Raw genomic sequence first — 13,244 nt, forward strand, 5'->3', positions numbered from 1 at the left:
TGAGATATCTACAATCAAAAATACAGATAATAACAAGTGCCAGGGAGGATGTAGAGTAATTGGAACCCTCACACATTGACAGTGGGAATATAAAATGGTGCGGCCACTTTGGAAAACAGTCTGACAGTTCCTCAAAAAGTTAAACATAGAGTTACCATAAGACCCAACAATTTTACTCAGAGGTATATAGACACAAGAGATTTGGAAACATATGTTCACACAAAAACTTGTACATAAATATTCATAGCAGCATTATTTATGATAGCTAAAAAGTGAAAAAAACACAAATGTTCATCAACTGATGAATGGATAAATAAAATGTGGTATAGCCATACTATGGAATATTACTCAGCAAAAATAAAGAATGAATTAACAAGCTGGCAAAAACTGTCAGAATTATTTTTTCAAATCTCTAGAATCTAGTGAAAAACTTACATGAACCAGGAGAGTACTTAATGAAGAAAGGAGCTTTTGCATTGCAGTAAGAGAGCACTATAGCTTTTTAAATTGCCTACCTACCATTTCCCCTCTCCCCAGTGTAGTGGCTGTGAAGACAGCAGCCTGTACTCCTGGTGCAGGTTGCTACTGTCAGAGAGCAATATGGACCTTATTCTCAAAGAATTATGGTTGTGTATTTCAACCAGTCTGACGGCTTTCTCAAGGACTGGTGCAAGGGCTTGCCTTTGTTTCTCCTGACTCAAAACATTCCCAGGGTTTGGGTGGTTTACAGGATGGCTTCTGCTGAAAGTATTTACTGGCAAAAGTATCAGACGCAGCAGCCTGGGGCAAGGGAGAAGCGTCAGGACAAGCAATAGACAGTTCAAAAAGCCTGGGCCAGAATGTAGAGGGATACATGGGGGGTTGGGTGGATGAGGCTTTTTAAAGCTGGTTTGTATACTGGGGACTTGAGAAGTCCACACAGATAGCCAGGTATAGACAGAAGCTCAGAAAACGCCTAAGAAGACCCTAAGATTTCACCTCAGGCTGACCTTCGGCTTCCATGGCAGCATGAAGCGAAGGCTAAGGAAGAGTTGTAAACGGTCTGGCTAAGCATTGAAGGAGTGCCCCCTACACAGGACCACTTTTCAAAGACTGGGAGATTATTCTTTCTTTTTTTTTTTCCTTTCTTGTCTCTAGGTATTTAGGGAAACACTGTCAAAACACTAGCTGACCACCTCGCTAACAAAGCAAAGCCTTCAGTGGCCTTGTAGGACAAAGAACACAGTCATTAAACAACAGTTTAGAAGAGGTCGACGGCAAGATGGCAGAATAGGAGGTTCCAGTCATCAAACCCGCAGAGAAACATTAATTTTAACACCAACTACAGACAAGAATACCTTTATGGGAACCAAGGAGTCCAGGGCAGAAGTTTCAGCATGACAGTGAGGCAAAAAAATCTGAGAATAGACTCATAGAAGAGAGTAAGAACAGTATCACTTTATCCACATCACCTCTCCCTTAAGGTGGCACAACTCAGTTCCAAGAGAGATCCCCTTAGCCCTCAATTTCTTCCATGGGGGAAAGTAAGATAAAAGTGAGTGCACAACTTCCATAGCCTTGTGAGACACTGCCCTGGAAGCCCATTTTTTTCTCACTCCACCCAGAACACTGAGCGGATCAGCACAGCTGAAGCATCTGTGGGCAGTTAGGAGCAGAGAAAGAGTGAGGGATTCCAGCAGCCAGTGCAGGGAACTCAACAGCTGGCTGCAGATCCTACTGGCTGGCTCATGAACTCCACCAGGAGCCCCACCAACGAGCCCCATGGGATGCCTCACCTGCAGATCCCTGACTAGCTGACACATGCTTCCAGCACTCCCTGTGCCACCCCCCTCTTCCTGGCTGGGAAAGAGAATAATGCACTAGGTAAGAACCTTGTGATGTAGACCTGCAATAAAATCCAAAGGTGGAAGTTCTAGTGTAAAGTATTCATCAGAGCCTCCCACGAGAAAGTCAGGAATTCGTGCTCATTCCCTGGCTGTCTCTGCTATGTGAGTCCTAGTGGTGTGGTTAAAGGGGTCTGCAGGCCAAGAGCTGTTTATGCCTGGGCACAGAATCACCAAGGTGGCCTTGAAGGTCACTCCAAAATGACTCCTCCAGGAGCAATTGGGGTGGAAAATGGATGAGGCATCTAATTGAAGGGAAGCTTAGGGCAAAGACGTTGTTAAATGGAGTTGGCTGAAATTAAGTATATAAGTAGAGTAAGCATTTAAGGTGGGGAACAGACAATTGGAGGTCGTGTGACAAGCCCAGTAATTACTGATTCCCAATGTCTGGATAGCCTTCTCTGCCCATTGGATGGAAGTGTTGATTGTGTTTGCAAAGCGTCTTGCCGGTGACATGGAAGGTATAGGGGTAGAGTGTGGTGGAAGAGGTTATAGTAGTGTCGGGAGATCATAATAATGTCAGGGGGAATCATGGTGAGGGCTTGCAGTGGCCAGCAGAAGTAGTGGTTGGAAATTCCCACTTAAGCACAGACAAGCGAAAGGTCAAGGGGAGCAGGTGAGGGCAAACCGTCTAAATGGGCAGTATTTGTAGACAGGGGAACTGTCTGGTTCTGAATGCACATTTTGGCCTGCCACAACAAAGAAATACGATACAATGCTGCCCCACAGTCAGCAGGGGATGTATTCACAGTCTGACAGGCCTCTTGGTATAGGGTGGGGTCAACAGGCAAATTCGGCAAAATAATATTCCAGCGGGTCATCCTCTGATTCCATCAGGGCAGTATCTTTAGTCCATTGTTCCAAGGAAGTCTTAATCTCCATTGTAAAGTTCCACCAAATTTGCTATAAACTGGAGAGTGGGGCTATCTGGGTGGGTGACGAGGTCTCCAATGTGATGATATGTCCCTAGGGTGTCATCCATGGTGCAGGAGACATAGGCATCTCCAACTCTGAACTCTTGAACTGTGGCAATGTCATCTGAGATAGTGTTCTCTCCAGCAATGAGTCCATCTCACTTAGGGGTGAGGACCTTCAGAGTGGTGGCCCCCCAAGGGCAGGTGACCCTCTCTTGTGGCTATCCAGTTGGGGTATTGGTCATGGGCTGGTTCATATTACTTGGAGGCTTCCCTGAGGACTGAGCTGCATATCTGATGCTTGCTGCTAGTGGAACAAATTGTTACGAGCTCCCTAGGGCTGTCAGGGTCACATTCAGCAAGGAACAGGTGGCTGCCCTTTCATTACCTGAGGAGCTAAACCAAGACACATAAAGATTCTGGGCACATTTATATCTCAGGCTAAGGGAGATCTTATGGATGCTATTTAGGCATTCCTGGGACCAACCCATGAGGGCAGTGGACAAATCATGGGAGCACAGTCCCTATAACCAGATGGGTTTTATGTATGGGCAATAGTAGGGCCAGTTAGCTTGTTGCAATATTTGATGTACAGCAATTGGGGGGGGGGGGACAGGTGTCACTTCCAGAGGGCTCATTGCCTCTAAAGGGATTTAATCTCTTTGCAGCCCACACTTGGTGGCATGCTGGCTTCAACTCCACCAACTGGGCTCTTCAAAATTCCCCACTTTTCTGCCCTGTGGCGTAATTGCAGGCTGGAAATGTATTGCTCCAGCATTGTATCTGTGTGATGGTTAGCCCTGAGGGGTCTACCAGTAACCCTGTAGCCATAACCATATAGAATATCAACATTTGATGAATTCGGGTTGGGTTCCTTCTGGCTGAGCTATTTGTATATTGATGAATGGCTGAGTGCAGCTGCTCTTGGCAAGAAAGCCATGGGTTACCTTGTCTAGCATGAGGTAAGGCCACAACTTGTAGCTTTTTAGCTATACTCTCATCTCTGAATATGGCTCAAGTCTACCAAGCAGAGAGTTTCTTTCTCTCTTTCAGACACCCAAACTTTTCTACTGGTTGGTCGGGGGTGATGATTTCCACTTCCTGTAAATGAGTAGGGGAATTTAGTTACATTTGCTAGTACTTGTAGCCACTATATTTTGGGAGAGTGGCCAGCATGGAGATGGCTCCTTTTGGAGAGTCCTCACTGTTGTCAAGGTTTCCAAAGAAATGATCTCACACTAACTTAGTGGGCTTTTTGCCTGGGGGCATTCAATGATGAGGGGATCATAATGGATTATCCACTCTGGATCAGGTCGCTAGTGTGAAGCAGGTGGTGAGATGACTGGAAAATCATAGCGGAAGGGGGAAGCAGAGTCAGAGAACAAAATCAAAGGGGCATAGTCTTAGAGGGTAAAAGCTTGACGATTGCCAGAGATGACCAAAAGTTGAATTTAGGGGAGCATTTATGAAGGTATGAAGGCCCAGGGAATGGGAATCAAGCAAGAAGAGGGTCTGGGGCAAGAGTTCGATCCATTTTGGGGGACCACTTGCCTAAAAGTAATTTAAGTAGTGTCTCTCTAAGAATGCAGTTATGATGGTTAATGAGGTCAGCCTCCTTGGGGCAGTAACCTAGATGGAAGTTCCAAAGAATATTATGTGGAGAGGTCGCTGTTGAGTCTCCTGAGAGGTAAAATGAGTTCCCTGGTCAGATTCAATAATGTCTGGTGATCCAAAGGGAACAAGAATAAATTTAGTAAGGAAGATATTACCTGTTTTGAGGAGGGCTTCCGGGTGGGAGTTGCCAGGAGGAATATTGATGTATCGATGATTGTGACAGCATATCTGAAAGCCCTAGCAGAAGGGGGCAGTGGGCCAATGAAATCAATCTGCCAGGGGAGGTATGATCGGTTTCTTTTGGGAATATGTCTCCATCTGTATCGTTTCCATTGTTTCCTTTAGGAGCAGAGAATGCACTCATCTATCGCAACCTTGGCTGCCTCTGAGGAGAGGGGAAGTCCCCTTGCTTGAGCCCAAGTTATTAAGGCATGAATTCCTCAATAATCTGAGGTTGTGTGGGCCCATTTCATGAGTTGGTAGGAAGGGTCAGTAGTGTTAAAAAAACAAAATTCAACTGAATACATTTGAAGATCTAATTGGCTTTATTAAACAATTCATGAATCGGGCAGCATCCCATCTATCAACTAGAAGGGCGCTCCAAAGGAGCTGTACAAAATGGAAGGTTTTCATAGGAAGGAGGGTGGAGCAAGGGAGTTATTAGCAAAAGAAAAGAAAGGTTTATTTTGGGCCAGGACATCTTCTGTTTGGGAAAGGGCAAGAGAACTGCAGGAGTTTTGTCCTACAGATTAACTCACTAGTGCTAATCAGGAAATTTCAGATTGACTGTTCCAAAGGTCATATTTCCCGGAGGAGTTGAAACTGCAATTAAGTCTTGGTTTACTGTCATGAGGGGCAAATGACTCCATTTTGAGCCTGTTGCCTCTTTTTTAACAATTCCTCCCTTTTGATCAAACCCTCGGCCTGAGAGATGTGATTAAAAATTAAGGCATTAGCGCCACTCTCAGCTACTGCTCTGCAACTCTCTAAGCTTTTACTGATTCTCTGTGTGACATTCACAGGTCATGCCGCTTCTTGCTGAATCTCTGTCATACTCGCAGGTCACTGCCTCAGGTTCACGATTTTTAAGTGGGTCATTCTCTTCATTCCTTTTTTGACATTCCAGTTTTAGGGCCATGATTTTCTTGGTAGTCAGTAGCTGTGAACATGCATTTAGAGCTTTAGAGAGGATACAATGCACCAGGAGGATTATTATGATTATAATAAGCAGGACAATTCCTAATGTTTGGAGTGCACTTCAGAGCTATGGTCCCCAAGACTGAAACCACTCAAAATCAAATAAGTCAAAGAAAGACCCTGTCAAAGGAGTCACACTTTAAAGCCAAATAGCTTGCTCAATGATCTTATGTAACCAAGTTTCAACTTCCCCAGAAGTGTTAATCCAGGTGTAGCAAGTGGTGTTGGCCACAGCAGACATCTCCTTGCTCAGCTAAAAGATAATCAAGACCTATCTTATTATCAAGAACAACTTTGGACAGAGAGTCTAAGGATGTTTCTTGGGCAGCCAGTGTCTTAGCAATGGAATCTGCATTGTCTCCAAGAGTTAAGGAGAGGTTTCTGATCATAGCCTCATTTACGTTTACTCCTAACCAGGAAAGTAGGGCCCTGCCAAAGGAAGCAAACCCTGAAACATGAAAAGCCTCCTGGTAAGTCTTTTCCAACTTGACGATGTAAATTCAGGTGAGTTGACCAATGAGCTATCCCAGCTTATTTGTGAACAGTTAGGGGCACAATTAGATAACCTAAGAGGCATTGACCAGCTGTGCGCCAGCCATCTAAGTATTTGAGGGTTCAAGGAGAATGATAATGACCGCTGATAAAGATAAATCCTGTCAGAGCACAAACCCTTTCCACTAAGATGGCACTGTTAATGGAGTCATTTGCAGGAATTGTTACATTTACCCATTCAAACCAGGGGTCAGTTAGATTTTTCTCCTAGCCCAAAATAAAAGGTTGTTCTAAATTTCAGAGGTTACCCTCCTTAGCAATGGCCTGGAAGATACAGGTGATGGCATTATCTTTCCAGGTCAATGCCAGAGGAAAGGAAAGAAAGAGAAGAAGAAAGAGTTTCACATCTAATTAAAGCATGAAGTCTTGGTCTGTTGTCTTGGGCAGAAGTAGTCTACCCCTTGTTCATCGATTTGATTCAGAGGTCTCCAGCATCGGTACAGGACCAGATGTCAGGTGGAGCCTTCTTTAGCTGTGAGGTGTGTATCCAAGGTTCAAGTACCTGAAGTTTGGCTGCCACTTGGATAGTAAGGAGGACCTGGCACAGTCCTTTCCAAGGAGATTTAAGGGCAGTCTTTGTCCTTAGCGATTCTAAATCAGGAGGGTGGGAGAAAATTGGAAACATTAACTTGGTGAATTGTAGCCAGATGTTTGAGGAAACTAGAAGAATTCAGGATCTAGTCCAGTTTACAGGGATTTACCAAAACCTCAAAGACAATTAACAGGACTAGAATCTAATATCTACAAAGGTGAAAACATAATTTTTCTCTCTACAATTACCCCCATTTTTTACCAAAGATAATCATAGTAAAACTAAATTTGTTTGCATTAAACTTGGCCTGTTTATTTATATAAGTGCAGCAAGAATAGCTATTGACCATATGAGCCCTTTTTAAGACTGCTTTGCCGGAAGCTTGTAAGCAAGGTACCAGGTTGATTTTTCCAAGCAGTTCACTGAAGCTGTCTGGTCATATTTGAGCCTGTGCAGATCTCTCTCAAATATGACACTCCAGTCAAAGCCTTGGTTTCTAATCGTGTCCTGTTACAAGGAGAACAGATTCTTATTAAACTTATGCAAATAAATATATTGTCCTTAAAATAAGAATACTCACTGAGAGTTTCTGAATTCTAGAGGGATTGGGTAGGGAGAAAAATAAATGTTTCATCTTTGTTCACAAAGTATACTTTACCAAATTGCTGTATGTCATAGATAGCTTAAGAGAAAAGGTCTCCTTAAATTTGGAAAAACAATATGTTAGAGTGCCCTCCTCAGTTCATGTGGTCTCGTGTAACTGAATCTTGTTCTGCTTGAATCCAGTTCTTCCATTAGTTCTCTTGACCCTGCCTGATGGTCGAGGGTGATAGGGACAGTGATAATTCCAAGAAGTTTGAGAGTTTTTTGATTGGGTTTGTATGATTTGCCCAGTGAAGTGGGTGCCTTGATCACTGGAGATTGAGGAAGGTATATCCCAAATGGGAAACACACTCTCTAACAGTTTCTTTGCCATGGTTAGGACGTCAGTTTCTTGGCAAGGGAAGGCTTTGACCCATCCAGAAAACGTACATACAATAACAAGAACATATTGGTAACCCATAACAAATGGCACTTGAAAGAAGTCCAGCTGCAGGTGCTCGAAATGTCCAGAGGAAGGAGGTCCAAAGCCTCTGAGAACAAAAGTAGGTTTTCTTAACTGCAGTATGGTGGGTGAAGGAATGTAAACACAGAAAATGGGGTTTTCCAGGGACCCAGGAAGAACCCAGTGGCCATCTTGTGTTTCCCATAGCCCCTACTGTTTGTTTAATTTATGGCCATTGCTTACCCATCTTAATTTCTTTACTTTAGGAGTAGACTGTTGCCATGTTACAAGGACATCAAGATGGCGAAAGTCTGACAATGAGGAGTCATTTTTTGCAGAAGCAGAATGGACTTCATCTACATGTGCCATAATCTTTATAGACTCTGTTGCTGCTGCCTTTGGATGAAAAGCTAGGGCATTTTACTGATGCTCAGATTCAGTCCTTTTAGTGTGAGCCTCAATTGTGATGACAGACAACATTTTAAGATAATAACAAATTGTGACTGATAATATTATACCAAGACATATCAAAAATTTAGGAGTTTTATATAATTTTTAGAACACGTTAAAACAATAATAATAGGAGTCTTCAATTTCAGTTATGGATAGAACAACCAGACAGAAGATCAATAAAGAAACAGAGGACTTGAACAACATCATAGACCAAATGGACCTAACAAATGTATATAGAACATTCTTTCCAACAGTAGCAGAATACACATTCTTCTCAAGCACACATGAACATTCTCTGGTTAAGCTACCAAAAAATTCTTAACAAATTTTAGATGATTGAAATCCTACAAAGTATCTTCTCTGACTAAAATGGAACCAGACATCAACAGCAGAATGAAAACAGGAAAATCCACAAATGTGTGGAAATTTAACTGCTCAATCTTAAACAACCAAATAATCAAAAAAGAAATTACAAGAGAATTTATAAAGTATCCAAGACAAGTGAAAACAAAAGCACAAAATACCAAAACTTATGGGATTCAGAGTGACATGATCAGAATGGCAGAATAGGAGTTTTCTACCATCTTCCCCACTCAGAACACGGATTTTGACAATCATACACAGATGAAAAATCCAGAATTCCAGCAGAAATGTTCCAGCACACCACTGCAGCAAAAATCATCCGAGTTTGGATACACTGAATACTACATCTTCTATATCCATTTATGCATTGATGGACACTTGAGTTGTTCCCATGTCTTGGCTATTTTGAATAATGCTTCAATGAGTATAGAAGAGCAGATATCTCTTCAAGATACTAATTTTATTTCCTTTAGATATGTACCCAGAAGTGGGATTGCTGGATATATGGTAGTTCTATTTTTAATTTTTTGAGGACTCTCTATACTATTTTCCACAATGGTTGTACCGACTTACATTCCCACCAACAGTGTACAAGAGATCTAATTTTTCCACATCCTCACCAACACTTACCTGTTGTCTTTTTGATAACAGCTATCTTAACGGGTGTGAGGTGGTATCTCATCGTGATTTTGATTTACATTTTCCTGATGGTTAGTGATGTTGAGCACCTTTTCATGTACCTGTTTGCTGTTTCTATGTCTTCTTTGGAAAAAATGTCTATTCAAGTCTTTTGCCTATTTTTACATCAGAGAATTTGTTATTTTACTATTGAGTTGTATAAGATCCTTATATATCAGTCAGGAAGTGCCAGGAAGTGTGATGCCTCCGCCTTTGTTCTTTTCTTTGGCTATTTGGGATCTTTTGTGGTTCCATACAAATTTTAGGATTATTTTTACAATTTCTGTGAAAAATGCAGTTGAGATTTTGATAGGGACTGAGTTGAATCTAAAGATTGCTTTGGCTAGTATGGATATTTTAACAGTATTAGTTACTCCAATCCATGAACATGGAATACCATTCCATTTATTTGTGTCTTCTTCAATTTCTTTCATCAATCTCATATAGTTTTCAATGTACAGGTTTTTCATCTCTTTGGTTAAATTTGTTCCTAAGTATTTTATTCTTTTTGATGCTATTGTAAAATAGATTGTTTTCTTAATTTCTCTGATAGTTCATTGTTAGTGTATAGAAATGCAACTGGATTTTGTATGTTGATTTTGTATTCTACAACTTTAATGAATTCATTTATTAGTTCTAATGGTTTTTTGGTGGAGTCTTTAAGGTTTTCTATGTATAAGATCATGTCATCTGCAAACAGAGACAATTTTACTTCTTCCTTTCTGATTTAAGTACCTTATTTTATTGAGGTCACTATGATTTATAATACTGTATAAATTTCAGGTGTGCACTATTATATTTAAGCTTCTGTATAGCCTGCATCATATTCACCACCAATAGTCTAGCTTTTATCCATCACCATACGTATGTGCCCCCTTACCTCTTTTGTCTTCCCCCCACCTGCTTCCCCTCTGGTTACCACCAATCTGTTCTACTTATCTATGTGCTTGTTTGTTTTTTTATCTTCCATATATGAGTGAAATCATATGGTATTTGTCTTTCTCCCTCTGACTTATTTCACTTAGCATAATACCCTCAAGGTCCATCCATGTTGTCACAAATGGTACAATTTTGTCTTTTTTAATGGCTGAATAGTATTCCATTGTATATATATATATATATATATATATATATATATATATATATATGTACACATCTTAATCTATTCATCCATTAAGGGGTACTTGGGTTGCTTCCAAGTCTTGGCTATTGTGAATAATTCTGTGATGAACATAAGGGTGTATATATCTTTTTGAATTAGTGTTTATGTTATTTGGATAAATACCCAGAAGTGAGGTCACTGGATCATGTGGTATTTCCAATTTTAATTTTTTGAGAAACCTCTGTGCTATTTTCCATGGTGGCAGCACTAGTTTGCATTCCCACCAGAAGTGTATGAGGATTCCTTTTTCTCCAAATCCTCTCCAATACTTGTTATTTGTTGTCTTATTAATTATAGCCATTCTGATGGGTATAAGATGATATCTCATTGTGGTTCTGATTTGCATTTCCCTAATAATTAGTGATGCCGAACATCTATTCATGTGCCTGTTGGCCATCTGTAAATCTTCTTTGGAAAAATGTCTGTTCATATCCTCTGCCCATTTTTTGATTGGGTTGTTCTTTTGTTGTTGTTGAGTTTTATGAGTTCTTTACATATTTTGGAAATTAACCACTTGTCGAATATATGATTTGCAAATATTTTCTCCCAGTTGGTGGGTTGTCTTTTTGTTTTGTTGATAGTTTCCTTTGCCATGCATAAGCTTTTTAGTCTGATGTCATCCTATTTGTTTATTTTTTCTTTTGTTTCCCTCGCCTGAGGAGACATAGTATTCAAAAAGATGCTGCTAAGACTGATGTCAAAGAGCCTACTACCTATGTTTTCTTCTAGGAGTTTACAGTTTCAGGTCTTACATTAAGGTCTTTAATCCATGTTCAGGTAATTTTTGTGTATGGTGTAAGATAGTGGTCTACTTTCATTCTTTTGCATGTGGCTGTCCAGTTTTCCCAACACCCTGTATTGACGAGACTTTCCTTTCTCCATTGTATGTTCTTGGCTTCTTTGTTGAAAATTAGCTGTCCATAGATATGTGGGTTTATTTCTGAGCTCTCAGTTCGGTTCCATTGATCTGCGTGTCTGTTTTTTTGTCAGTACCATGCTATTTTGATTACTATAGCTTTGTAGTATATTTTGAAATCAGAGAGTGTGATACCTCCAGCTTTGTTCTCTTTTCTTGGGATTTCTTTGGCTATTGGGAGCTTTTGTTGTTCCATATAAATTTCAGGATTCTTTGTTCTATTTCTGTGAAAAACGTCATTGGGATTCTGATGGGATTGTATTGAATTTGTAGATTGATTTAGGTAATATGGACATTTTAACCATGTTTATTCTTCCATCCATGAGCATGGGACATTTTTCTGTTTCTTTATGTCTGCTTCAATTTCTTTCAATAATGTCTTACAGTTTTCAGTGTATAGTTCTTTCATCTCCGTGGTTAAATTTATTCCTAAGTATTTTATTCTTTGTGTTGTGATTGTAAATGGGATTGTATTCTTGATTTCTCTTTTTGATAGCTGGTTATTAGTGTATAGAAATGCAACTGATTTTTGTATGTTGATTTTGTACCCTGAAACTTTACTGTATTCATTAATTATTTCTAATAGCACTTCTGCTGTTTCTGGGGTCACCTGGGTCTTGTGTTCCCCCACTGGCTCTCTGCAGGCTCTCTGTAGGCTTGGATGCTTCTTCCTGCTTCCCCATGCACCACCTGCACTGCTGCTCCTGGGTTGTCTAGGGGTGCTGGCTGCACTGTTGCCAGGGGCCCTGGATTCACAGATGTTGCTGTCATTGCCAGGGACCCAGGGGCCTGGGAACTTGTATACAGCCCTGGCTGCTAGTAGAACTGTTATCAGGGTGCCACCACTGGGGGCTGGGTCACTGGTTCTGCTGTGGTTCCTGAAGCCTCTGGTCACAGGCTCCACCTGCCACTGCTGAGGGGGAGCAGAGGCTAAGCAGGGAGAGATTGTCATTGCTGCTTGCTTGTGCAGCTTTTTGTCTCTGACATGAGCTTTGAAAACTCAGATCAGGGTGCCCTGCCTCAGCTGGGAAAATCCAATTTTTATATAGTGTCCCCACTGTTGGAAAGACCAGACTACTGCTGGAGGATGGGGAGGTGAATGGGTCACTGGCTTCCCTCAGTGTCTTGAATTCTCAGGGCATGTTCCCCACCCACCAGTGCTTGGTTTAGGGAGTGGGAACTAAGCTGTGCCTTCCTTTTCTGCCCCTGTGGCCTCTGTTTGCAGGCATGTGCACTGGATCCACTGGGGGGGGGGGCGCTGGAGTCAAGCTATACCTGTTGTTTCTGCTCCTGTGGCCTCTGTTTGCAGGTGCATGCACTGAATCTCCTGGGAGGTCAGGGACTAAGCTGCACTGGTCTTTTCTGGTCCTGTGGCCTCTGTTCATGGGGACATCTGTTGATATGAGGATCTGTGCCTTAGATCACTGCTGCCGAGGGAGGGTGTAGGGGCTGTCCCTCTAGTTCCACTGCCTTAAGGAGGCCCAGTCCACCTACCTTCAGATGTATAGATGTATGGGTCTCTTAGGCATCCTGTTGTGCTGTGTAGGGAGTCCTTTTATGGCCAATGGGTGTCCAATTTGTTGTAACTTAGAGGAGAGAGGCAAAGGCATTAAGTTACGCCTCCATCATGCTGATGTCACTCTCCCTAAGTACCTTTTATTTCTTTTTCTTGCCTAGCTGTTCTGGCTAAGACTTCCAATACCATGTTGAATAGAAGCGGCAAGAATGGGCATCTTTGTCATGTTCCTGATCTTAGATAAAAAGCTTTCAGCTTTTTACCACTGAATATGATGTTAGCTGTAGGCTTGTCATATATGGCCTTTGTTATGTTGAAGTACATTCCTTCTATTCCCATTTTGTTGACAGTTTTATCATGAAAATATGTTGAATTTTGTGAAGTGATTTTTCTGCATATATTGAGATGATCATATGGTC

The 13,244-nt window shown here is 41.5% G+C and overlaps 1 protein-coding gene across 11 annotated transcripts in view; it reads right to left on the reverse strand.

Moving 5' to 3' along the window:
* SYTL4 (synaptotagmin like 4) overlaps nucleotides 1-654 on the reverse strand; it is a 73,916-nt gene extending 73,262 nt beyond the window's left edge. For 3 of the 11 annotated variants that reach the window (XM_070258040.1, XM_014729028.3, XM_070258033.1), the window contains exon 1: nucleotides 520-602. The gene's annotated coding sequence lies outside the window, so the exon portion shown is untranslated. Of the gene's footprint in view, nucleotides 1-519 lie in introns of all 11 variants that reach the window. The other 8 variants (XM_070258037.1, XM_070258038.1, XM_070258036.1 and 5 more) reach the window with 5 other exon arrangements.
* Nucleotides 655-13,244: the final 12,590 nt, after the last annotated feature.

This window comes from Equus caballus, chromosome X (genome assembly GCF_041296265.1).
Source record: "Equus caballus isolate H_3958 breed thoroughbred chromosome X, TB-T2T, whole genome shotgun sequence".
Taxonomy (NCBI): domain Eukaryota; kingdom Metazoa; phylum Chordata; class Mammalia; order Perissodactyla; family Equidae; genus Equus; species Equus caballus.